We start from the raw sequence: 12,168 nt of genomic DNA on the forward strand, positions 1-12,168 counted from the left end.
CGGACTCAGCAAGGATGGTGTCTCGTCGGTGCCTTGGCGTAGCGATAATGAAGACACTTCGATGTACATAGCGGTGACAGTCGTATTTTCTTTACGCGTGTTTTTTTTTTTTTTCCAATTCCAGAACCGATCTTTTTCTAGAGCAAGCCCCGTACTGATATGGTAACTGTGCAAAAAGCCTCTACGACAATATTCGCGCTGCTATGCTGACAAACTGTGCGTATACACCCACGAAGTATCTTCAACTACACGGCGCAAGCGTAAGAGGCGGTGCACAGAAATAAAAAAGCTACACACTAAATACAATGCACGCCACAGTGGCACTTCTTCAATTCCCCGTGTATTTGATTCGCGCACGGCCGTGCAGACATTTTTAAGAAGAAATAAATAGGCGTCTACGGCTCTTTCTTTTTTTTCATACCAACGAAGCCTAATAAATCAGTTCGCCAATCGTGCGGCACATTCCACAAGATTTCATAGTGCACGCAATTGAATAACTGCGAATTCACGTTGAAAGTAGACCGTAAATATGCCAGGCGAGCACTGGCACAGCTCGAGCAGACGTCACTCAATGGAAGCCTGCACCACGCAGAATAGAACTAACGCGGCGGCGGCTCCTGGCCTTTCTTCCGGCACAGGCCGTAAAGTCGCTCGTAACGGAGAATGTGCGCAGGTAAAACAGAGAGAGAGAGAGAGAGAGAGAGAGAGAGTGAGAGAGAGAGAAGCACTGAATTCCGTAACGGCCGAGCCCTTTACTGCATAGATGTTCGCCTTAGACTTACGTGTCGTCCATCTTCCCGAGTGTAGCGAAGGCCAGCGCGAGCGAACCGCAAGGAGATGGGGAGAGTGTGTTGCTCGCCTATACACTCACACAAAAAGCTGTATCGGCCAGCCTCGCGGTCCAGGCAGTAAAACCGAAACCCACCACAATGCTTCACTAGTATACTGTGCAGCGTTGGACGTGTTTCTATCATAGAACGCTTGTACCTTTGTCTCGCTTTGTTTCTTTCCAAACTGTGGAAGCTGCCGCTCCCGTGTTGCGGCAATGGACGAAGAAGCCCTCGAAGACCTTCCTGGAGCCAAGCCATCACGTGGGGTCGCGTCCAGGAAACGTGGCAATGCGTCAAGTGACACGGACAGCGAGGCAACCGAGTTGTACTCGGACGGCGTCGACTCGTCGGACGACGATTTCACGCTTGTCATGAGCCGAACCACAAAAAGAAGACTGCTACGGAGGTCATCGTCACCAAGTGTCTCCACCGTGAAGACAACACCACCGCGCTGGCCGTACACTATGCTCTTCATGCCTGTGGACCCAGTGTCAAATCTGCGATTCCTAAACAGGCAAGTCCTTTCTGCGTTTCTTGAGGGAATCGCGCCAAACGAGATAAAGGACGTGAGAATAAACGCACGGAAGAATGTCCTTGCAGTAGATGATCTACACCGTAGTGCACTGCAAAACCTGCGGCACGTAACGGAGATCGACAAAGTGCAAGTGCGATCCATGATTCCTACTGGCTGCAGTGGCACTATCGGCGTCATTTATGATGTCGATATTTCTATACCAACCGACGACTTACCGATATTAATAAAGCCAACTACAGAAGGCACTCTTATCACGCACATCGCAAGACTTGGCAACACCCGTTGCCTGAAGCTGTGGTTTGATGGAGACAGCCTTCCCTCACACGTCAAAGTTGGCCACGTCCGCCATGCAGTCCGCCCATACGTACCGAAGCCCCTGCAATGCTACAAATGCTGCAAGATGGGGCACGTAAAAGGTGTCTGTAGGAATAACCTCGTGTGCCCACGTTGCGCCGAATCTCATTCAGCAGATGCCTGTCGCGCAACTGTGTTAAAGTGCCCTAACTGCCATGGTACTCATGAGGCCTCATCGAATGATTGCCCGCGGGTGAGGAACGAGCGAGCAATACTTAAACGTATGGTACGGGACCATTCAACACACAGAGAGGCTGCCGCTACTCTCAGGCGACGACGACATCGGCACTGAAGAGCAGCACGAAGAGTCACGTCTACTGAAAGATATACACCATCTTCCGACAAAGCGGCTACCGTATCAACGCCAACTTCCACAAAGAGCGACAGTGCGAAAACGAAGACTGGGGCAACACTCTCGCCTCCTGAAGAGTGGCCTGCACTTCCACGAACACAGCCTGCCTCGGAGTCACATCAAAATGCGCCGCCCTCAATGACCCCACGAAGCGCGGATGGGCCGACGACTGAGGATCGCCAAGTCATAGTGATGCTGAAGTCACTTATGGACGCCATGCGCATTCTACTGAGCAGCATGAAAACCCCGTCGGCACAGAGCGCACTGCAGGTGCTGGACACCTTGAGTCCGGTGCTTGCGGCTCTAGGGTAAAACCACGGCCCGAGAGATGCCGTCGTTTCAAGAGGAAGTCAAGAATGCATCTGTCCTTCAGTGGAACGCCAGAGGGCTTAAGTCACGCATGCCCGACTTTAGACAATTTGTCTTTACGCACCAGTTCCCCATTATCGTGATTTGCGAGCCCAACCTGTCAGCTCCCATCAGACTGTCCGGGTATGAGTGCTTCATGTCCTCTACCCACGGAGAGTGCAGCAAGGTTGTTGTGTTTATACGCCGTGACTTGACTTATGTACATCACCCAGTGCCTCCTGACGAAGCAAATCAATACGTTTGCTTAACAGTGAAAAAGAAAAAGCTCACGTTCACAATACGTGGAGCCTATTTATCTCCAGCAAGCCGTCTAGATTGTGAGCGCCTACGGGGAATTTTAACATCGACTCCACAGCCGTGGGTGCTCACTGGTGACTTTAACGCCCACCATTACCTATGGGGAAGCTCCAAAGTTAATTCTAGAGGCAGAGCGTTGGTGTCCTTTGCCTCTGAACGCGAATTTTGCTTGTCAAATGATGGAAGCCCTACTTATCTGCGTGGATCAGCGTATAGCAGCTGCTTGGACTTAACCTTCGTTTCACGTTCGCTTTCGAGAAGAGTGCACTGGTTTTCGGATTTAGAAACACGGGGCAGCGACCACATCCCAACCTATTTGAAGATCGAAGGTTTGACTAGCTCCAAGTCCTCCAGAACCATCCAGTGCACCGATTGGCCTAAATACAAAATAATAATGGAAGACTGTTGTCCTGACGGCACCTCGTGTAACCTACAGGGCGCGATAAAGGATGCCATACAAACGACCACGCATTTGCTTTCGAGGAGTTCTTCCCGCACAGATTTCGACATCGAACTAGCAAAACTTCGAGCAATTCGCCGTCGTGCGGAGCGAAGATACAGACGCACGAAGTCCAATCATGACTTGAGATTGGCTAGACGAACACAAAAGAAAATACAGCGTCAAATGAACAAGCTGGCTTCGCGACAATGGGTATCCTTTTGCGAGTCCCTGGATCCGCGAAAGCCATTGTCGCTTATATGGAGGACTGTTCGTGGACTTCGCACAACCTCGGGTCAGCGCCACCCGTTTAAATCTCTGGCACTTTATCTACGATGTAGTGATATTGACGTCGCTGAATCTTTCTGCAGAAAGATTGCTGGTGAGGCAAATTCCGATGGAACGGGTACGGGAACGCTCGACCACCCACTGTTTTCACGCGATCCCCGCATGGAATGCCCTTTTTCTATGGAAGAACTAGAAGCTGCGCTGGCTTTGTGCAGGCGTTCTTCAGCGCCAGGACCTGACGGCATTACATACCGTGCCCTGTGTAACCTAGGAGACCAAGCTCGGAAGGCACTCTTGCTCCTGTACAACGACTCCTGGCAGACGGGTACAGTTCCGCAAGAGTGGAAGTCAACTCGCCTCATTCCACTTCTCAAAGCTGGCAAGTCGCCTTTGGACATTTCCTCATACCGTCCGATCGCACTAGCCAGCTGTGTCGGAAAAACAACGGAAATAATGATTTTAACACGTCTGGAATGGTACTTAGAATACTATGAAATTTATCCAGATGCTATGGCCGGATTCAGACGGGGCCATTCGTCAACAGACAGTGTTGTTGACTTGATAACCTATGTGCAACACCAAAAGGCCTGTAAGCGACTATCTGCTGCTCTGTTTCTAGATGTTAAAGGAGCTTATGATAATGTCACTCATGAAGCCATCCTTAGCACGTTAGAAGCCGTCGGACTTGGTGGTAAGATGTATATGTGGGTGTGCAACTACTTACAGAGGAGACCATTCTACGTGCACACAGAAAATGGCCCGACATCCGAGCATTACAGTAGCCGAGGAGTCCCTCAAGGAGGAGTGCTTAGCCCGACTCTTTTCAATCTCACCCTCAGTGGATTGGTTTACAACCTGCCAAGCACGGTAGGACTTTCCATCTATGCGGACGACATCTGCATTTGGGCATCAGGTGTGACACGACTTCAGCTTCGCGCTCGGCTTCAGAAGGCAGCCACAATGACATCTTGCTACCTTCGTGAACAAGGACTTGAAATTTCGTGCGGAAAGTGCGCAATGGTGGCATTCACGAGGAAGCCAATGTCTGGTTACGGCGTATCTATAAACGGACAACTTATACCATACAGCAGAAGTCACAGATTCTTGGGAGTCATAATTGACAGAGACCTGTCTTGGACTCCGCACGTCAGTTACGTGAAAAAGCGGCTGACTGCTATCTGTCACCTGTTCAGGTTCCTTGCAGGAAAACGCTGGGGAGTATCTATACAGGCTATGTTACAGCTTTACATGGCGTTGTTCGTTGGATTCCTGCGATACAGCCTGCCTGCAATATCCAACACCTGCAAGACTAACCTGCGTACGATTCAGAGTATTCAAGCCCAAGCCCTTAAGATATGTCTTGGCTTACCACGCAGTGCATCAACGGCTGAAACCATTGCCCTTGCGCAGGATTACCCAATCACGACGCACATTACCGTTGAGACAATGCGGATGCATCTCAGGCATTATGCTAGGACCCCTTCCCACCACTTGGCGAGCCTCACTGCTGCAAGGCCCTGCTCGACCTTTAGCAGTATTGTCAGTGCACATCGTGCGTCGTTTACTTCAGGGTACGCACCTGCGGCCAAGCCAGCATTTCCTCCGTGGTGTTTGAGCCGTCCACAAGTACATCTAATGATTCCGGGACTACAGAAGAAGACAGATCTACCGGCCCCTGCTCTAAAACAGCTGAGCTTACTTCTTCTGCACGAAAAGTACAGCAACCACGTGCACATCTATACCGATGGATCGACTACGTCGTGCAGTTCTTCTGGTGCCGTGGTTATACCAACGCGAGGAATGACACTGCGGTTCAAGACATCGCATGTCACGACCTCAACGGCGGCAGAACTAACGGCCCTGCGTCGAGCACTGGAATTCATTGATTCTAAAAGACCTAGAAAATGGGCTGTGTTCTGCGATTCAAAACCAGCACTACAGGGCACGCAGTCAGTTCTCCGACACGGATGTCATGACCAATTGACATACGAAGTTGTGAAACTTTACCATGATGTCCAACAAAAAGGTCACGAGGTCGTTTTTCAATGGATACCTGGTCACTGTGGAATCAGTGGCAATGATTCCGCCGATAACGCTGCTCGCACAGCACATCAAGGAGAGCACAGCGTTTCAATTCCGCTTTCGAGAACTGACGCTGCAAAGCAGCTTCGACACCTGGCACGCAGTCTCACAGTGACCGAGTGGAACTCACCAAACTTACGACTCACGCGACTGCATCGACTAAACCCCTCCCTGCAACTTCGACCTCCACTCGGACTTCCTCGACGTGAAGCTGCACTTCTCTGCCGCCTTTGGTTAGGAGTGGCCTTCACAAAGGCATACTCTACATTAATTGGAATGACTGACAGTGCAGCTTGCGAGGTCTGTGGCACCGAAGAAAACATCGACCACCTGCTGTGCCACTGTCCAAGATATGCCTCAGAGAGACAAGAACTTGCCAAAGCTTTCCAAAAACTGGACAATCGGCCGCTTTCTGTGCAGGTGCTGCTAGAACACCGCCCCCATCGCCCGTCGGCCCATAAAGCGGTGAAGGCGCTTTTGTGTTTCTTAAGGACGACGGGTTTGTGCGACCATCTGTGACCATTAACGCGATTTCTGTAAGACCACACGCGTCAGCGAACTCGCCGCAATTTCCTTCTTTCCTTCCCTCCTCTCTCTCCCTGTGATCTTTGTTTCCCCTTTCCCATTCCCCCGGTGTAGGGTAGCCAACCGGACGTTATTCTGGTTAACCTCCCTGCCTTCTACTTTTCTCTTTCCTCCTCCTCCTCCTGGTGCCGGAGTCGTCTAACCACAGAGCTTAGACAAACACCATCGCCACGTGCAACGAATGGGGACTAGTTGGCAGTATATAACGTTAGGCGTGCGCTGAAGGTGACACGAAGGCGAAAAACAAACAAACAAACAAACAAACATTAAATATACTACACAGGAATGCGATTAGCATTCTCAGGACATCCTCACCCTTTTTTTATCTATCCGTGTCTGTCTGTAACCGCTTTCCTTTGACGCCGACTTGGGTACACTGGGTAAGTGCCACGAAGCATGTCACACTGGGTGTGTCTCAGTGGGTACGCACCATTGCGTATGTGCCACTCTTTATAAATATGCGGTCTGTTCTGTTATACAGGGTTTGCCCACAAGAGAGCGAGGTAATGAAGCTACTCCATTTCTCGATGTTAAGCGGCGAGCAATAAACAAACACACGATAATGCCAAAACAAGTGAGGGAACATAAAATGAAATACGAATTGGAGAAAGATAACCACATCGCAACGGATGGTTCAAGTAACACTCATCAAGCGCATAAAACGCGTTCACCAAAATTTACACAACCATCGTATTAGATATATTCCTAATCGCATTAACATTGCCAATGATCTCCGAAGCCTTCTTGGGTTAAACTATTCCGGATTTGCTGCCCTTGGGGTGCCCGAAATCTCGGGCAGTGCAATGGGAAGGCTTGTTCTGTCATTCAGGGCTTTCTGAGGTTCGGTACTACTCAACAAATAATTTTGGTCTGAATTCGTTTCTTTTCAGCAAATGTAGTTTAGCTTGCGTTACACGTTTATTTCGGTTCTAACTTATTCCTTGATGCGCTTCGTCAGTTTACTTTAATCTAGCCCACCTACATTTCTCAACTAGTGGTCGATTTCTTTTGCCTTTCGTATATCCTATTATTTCGGACACCCGATTCTTGCCCAATCCCTCCCCCCCCCCCCCCGCCCCCCCCATATATAGTGGTCGTACGTGCCAATGCCATCATGAGGCCCTACATTTACGTCTACATCTACATCCCCGCCTTATGCGCCGGATGGCTTCGAAAAAAAAGCAGCACGTCTCAGTTGTAACTTGCACGAGACGCATAGCTTCGACAGTACTGCGCGGATTTCGCGAGACAATAAAGGTGGCCCAGAGGCGGCAGTTCTTGCATCCTGCGTGACCCCATGAACCTTGTCTTTTACGATCACTCACTCGGGCAACTTCCGACCCCCTAAGACAATAACGAAAAACGAAGGCGGGCTGAATGGCCCCTTCGTTGGAGCACTTGGCACGCCCTGTGAAGTTCACGACAAAAAAAAATAAACGACGTAACAGCACAAAGAGGAGGAAAGAGGGCCACTAAAATTATGCCGAAATGTGCTTCCTATACGTCTAGTTGACCCGCAAAGTACGATATTCTTTGTTTTTTTCCTTTCTTTTGCAAGTGTGTCGGCGGTACCATTGAGCCCTACGCCCCCACGCGCTAAAGTTTACGGCGGACGTGCGCTGTTGCACGTAGCGAAAATACAAAGGTGCGCTAAGCCATGACAGTACTGTGAGAGGAAGTCAATAGTGGCACACATCGTACCGAGCGCTGGCTAGCTTCGTAAGGAGCATAAGCATACTGCCGGGCGACATCGCTTCATTAATATAGTAGCATAATGCTGTATAGCATACAGAAGAGAGGAACAAAAAACTTTCGCAGCTCTGTGTAAATCCGAACAACTCATACACGAAAGTCGGCGAAACTGCGCAAGGCACTTCTCACGCTATGTGGCAGTCCTAAGGGTCGGTCTGGTTTGCCGCTGTTCGAAATCTATGCAAGACTTTGGAAACGCTTCGCTACATCCGACCTTAGCAATTCGATTGTATCCGTTCTCAGATGTTTGAACCTAAGAAGCAAAACTTTCGCGAAGCGGTTAAATAAACGTCATGCAACTGATTATATTCTGCACAGCGTTTTGCACCGAATCAATTACCTGCATGCCAGGAAAGACGCCTAGACCTACCACCACGTGACCACGCATTATATTTTTCTCCGGGATTCGCCCCCTTTGCTAGGACCCCGCATATCCAGGGTAGGCGCACCCACGAGAGTGAGCCGAATTCTGGAGATAGTGAAACAGTAAACTGTACTTTACTCTCCAGACGACCGACCAGGCAGACGCGCCAAAACCCTGGAAGGTAGGCATCGAAAGGTTTGCTTTATTAAAGCGGTCAGCGCTGTGTGCCAGGCTACTTGGTTGCTGGAGTGTGCATTCACGCTTGCAGCGCGACATTCACACACACACACACACACACACGCACGCACACACACACACACACACACACACACACACGCACACACGCACACACGCACACACGCACACGCGCACACGCGCACACACGCGCACACACGCGCACACGCGCACACACGCGCACACGCGCACACACACACACACACACACACACACACACACACACACACACACACACACACACGCGCGCGCGCGCGCGCGAATACCATTTCTAATTTTATCTCTGTTATCGGCACATGGTCAACCTAAGGCACACGTGCAGCCTAGCACGGAAACCAAGCATTGCAAATATACCTGGTAAACTTGCAAAAGCGGCCCGCTACAAATTGCGCAGAAGCAAAGAAGCAAGTGCAACAGACGCGGCCCTTTTCTGCCTCCACACCTTGTTCGCAACGCGCTTTTGAAAGTTTACTATACGAATTACCAACTCTACCAAGTTGACGCCCCCTTAAGCATCGTATACCATGATGCACCATATCTGCCACTCCCTCATACCACCCACCATCTCCCTCTCTCTCTCTGCTTCCCTGAGGCTCTGTATCATAAAACGAACAACCGTCGCCAGCCACAAACGACGCTAAATCCTCGCACTGTGCAACCTTGAGCTGAAGGCCGCAAGGACGCGCGGGGCGCAGTCCGCATGCGATGGGTACGTGCACTCCGATATGGTGCAATACAGCCGATGAGCGCGCGGCCCGGATTACTCGTTACACAGCGGCGCGCCATGGAGGAACTAGGTCAGACCGGACCCTCCGAAGAACTTGGCCGCCTATATAGTATGTAAGCGCACTGAAGGAGTCGTTGCTAGCGCGCGCACACACACGCACGCACACGTACACGGGTGAATAAATGACGAGCTTCTAAAGTAAAGAGAAAGGTAGGAAAGCGTGCCCTACAGACAAGCGCCGAGGTGTGTGTGTCTATGCGATCGCGGCGCTAATGTAACAAATGGGAGGGCGGCCGCCCGCGGTACATGCGGGGATCTGGAAAGCACTCGAGAGGACCCGGAGTGATCAAGCGCGCTTCTCCACCTAGGTGTATCATACGTGCGTGGCCGCTCTCTTCAACGCCATCTCGCGGCGTGCCGCCCCGTCGAAGGTCTATCTAGGTAGATCGCGTACGCAACTGTAGTTTCTTCTTCCTCGTTTTTTTTTTCTTTTCTTCTTTATTGCGGCTGTGAGTCTACTTCAGAAGGAACGATCGGGAGGAGTGGAAGCGAGTAATTGCGACGCTCCGTCGGAGGGGGATCCGCACGACGATGCGAGCTGCAACGAAGACGCGCGAGAGTCCGCTTAATGGGAACTAACGCAGAAAGTAGAAGAAGTCGAACAGCAAGAAACTAGAATAACAAGATGAAGCAGAAGACATGAAGCAGAAGTCAAGAAGCAGAAGTCAAGAAGCAGAAGAGGAGAAGAAGGAGAAGTCAAGAAACGGAACGAAGGGCAGAAGAAGCAGAAGAGCAAGAAGAATCAGTGCTTCCCTCTCTCAAGGTGAGCACGACGGTGATACGCTTCGGTGGTCGCCAAGAAACAAACAAACAAAGAAAGACAGAAAGTGCAGACAGAAATGTCAAGAACGCACGCGCATGCGTTATCGCTAGGTCCGCCACACACAAACCCCACGTAACCACTCTGAGGTGCTCCTTTCTTTTCCTTTTCCTCCTCTGCGCTTCCAGGACAGGCGCCGAGCAGTGGGCACCATGTAGGGTGTGTAAGCGCCGTCATATTACTTTGCGCGGGCTTGTCGGATACTGGCGTCAGCAGACTCCGCCGTCCTACTTACGAGACGAGTGTGGATCGCACCTTACGCGACGAGCCATTACAAGCAAAAGAACGAAGATTTAGTTTAGTGGGCGTTACGGGAAGAACGCTTGCAGGAAGGGAAGACGAGTGTCACACTCCACAGGAGCACTTCGCATGCCTGCTTTCAGTACACGCATGTAACCAAGAGCCTTTTCCAAAATTCTTGCAAACGAGATAAATAAAAAAGTAGGGGCAGTGAAAGATCGTACACCTTTTGTTACGTATACAAGGCGGAATAAATGCACTTGTATTTGTTTGTTTAATTTGTTTTCAAGGGCAACAAGAAGGCCCTCGAATTTGTTACGCCACACGACAATAAAGTCAGGCCACCGGCACTGCCAGCTTCCTCCTTCACTTGCAACCTTCCCAATACCAGAAAGTGCCAGAAAGTGAACCTCTACACCGCAAGAACTACTAGTACACTACGACCACTGCTGGGGCACCACATATAAGACACGTCAGCGCGTCCAGACAAAATAATCAGCGCCATGACCTCAAACTTAGCTCGACTCCGACAGCGACGACTCAGACGTCGCCCACCAAAAAAAGAAAAAAAAAATAAGAAAAGAAAAGCTCCTGCTTCTTTCGTTCTCTCTCTCTCTCTCTCTCTCTCTCTCTCTCTCTCTCTCTCTCTCCCTCCCTCCCTCTAAACAAATAAACACCACTTACAGCGAGTACGAGTAACAGGACATGAATCATCAATTCACGTATGCTCACCGCAGCCGCTTCGACGTACAGACACAACTATGGCAGGTTCAAAAGTGGATCCAATGCGTTGCGGACGAAGAATCCATTCTTCTTGTGTTCTCGTAATATGAGCTGCGTAATGCTTTTCTAATACGATACATTGAAGAATATAGCGTCTATAGCGCCGCAATGCACTCGCATCAGGACGCCCGCACAGCGTATCCGCGGAGCGCTATCTGCTACGAGAGCAACGCACGACCTACATATCGCGCACCGCACCTGCATACCGCATTTCCGCGCGGACAACCGCCACCCCTCCTTGTAGTTTCAACTCTGCATAACAACACCCGGCGTGATAAAGGCAGCTTTCGCAACTGATCGGCGAAAAAAAAAAGAAGTAAACGAGACCACAAAGTGATACTGAGACGCTTCTTTTCGTTCCCAAGACAGTCGGGGAAAGTAAAAATGTTCGCTAACCGGCGATTTCTTGTGAATTTGTTGTACCTGCTGTAAACTGTATACACAACAAAAGACCTGCACGCATTGACTGCGGCGTCACCTACCGGAAGGCCTCCGGACGCTTCCACTGAAAACCACGTCTTGGGAGGCAGATCGATCCCGCACTTATCGCCCGCGTATCCAATGGGAAACGTATGGGCTCCGTCTTTCCACGCAATGTTACGCTTCGAACCGCGTCGACATGCTCTTATTTAAGCGGTCTCGTGCCAGATCGCTAACCTGACCTCATGGCAGCGAGATTGACAGATCTTGCGTCACTTATAGGGAGGCAGTGTTCCACGCATTTCCTCGCAGCGAATAGAGTACAGCCGGCGTATGGTACATACTTGCGCTGATATTCGCTTTCTTATTGCAACCCCACCCTCTGCGGAGAGCGTTGAACCAGTTCCACTGCATACCGTCTTCGGGTCCCCGTAGCCGCTAGTAAGCCTGGTGCGCCCCTTCGAGTGTGCGCGTTACCGGTGGTCTCTCCCTTTCCTACGATCTGCATTTTCGCCTCGCTTATCCCTTTCACAAGTGCAGGGTAGCAAACGAGACGTGCGTCTCCTTTGCTTCGTGCTTCTCTCTTTCCACCGGCTTACCATGAAACGGGACAAAAGTCATCTTCCTATCGCGCAGC

At 50.5% G+C, this 12,168-nt stretch overlaps 1 protein-coding gene across 1 annotated transcript in view; it reads right to left on the reverse strand.

Annotated features, from left to right (window-relative positions):
• Positions 1-12,168, reverse strand: part of LOC126548698 (uncharacterized) — a 219,443-nt gene that overhangs the window by 59,810 nt on the left and 147,465 nt on the right. The window lies entirely within an intron of this gene.

The sequence above is a fragment of the Dermacentor andersoni genome, chromosome 3 (genome assembly GCF_023375885.2).
Source record: "Dermacentor andersoni chromosome 3, qqDerAnde1_hic_scaffold, whole genome shotgun sequence".
In the NCBI taxonomy this organism is placed as follows: domain Eukaryota; kingdom Metazoa; phylum Arthropoda; class Arachnida; order Ixodida; family Ixodidae; genus Dermacentor; species Dermacentor andersoni.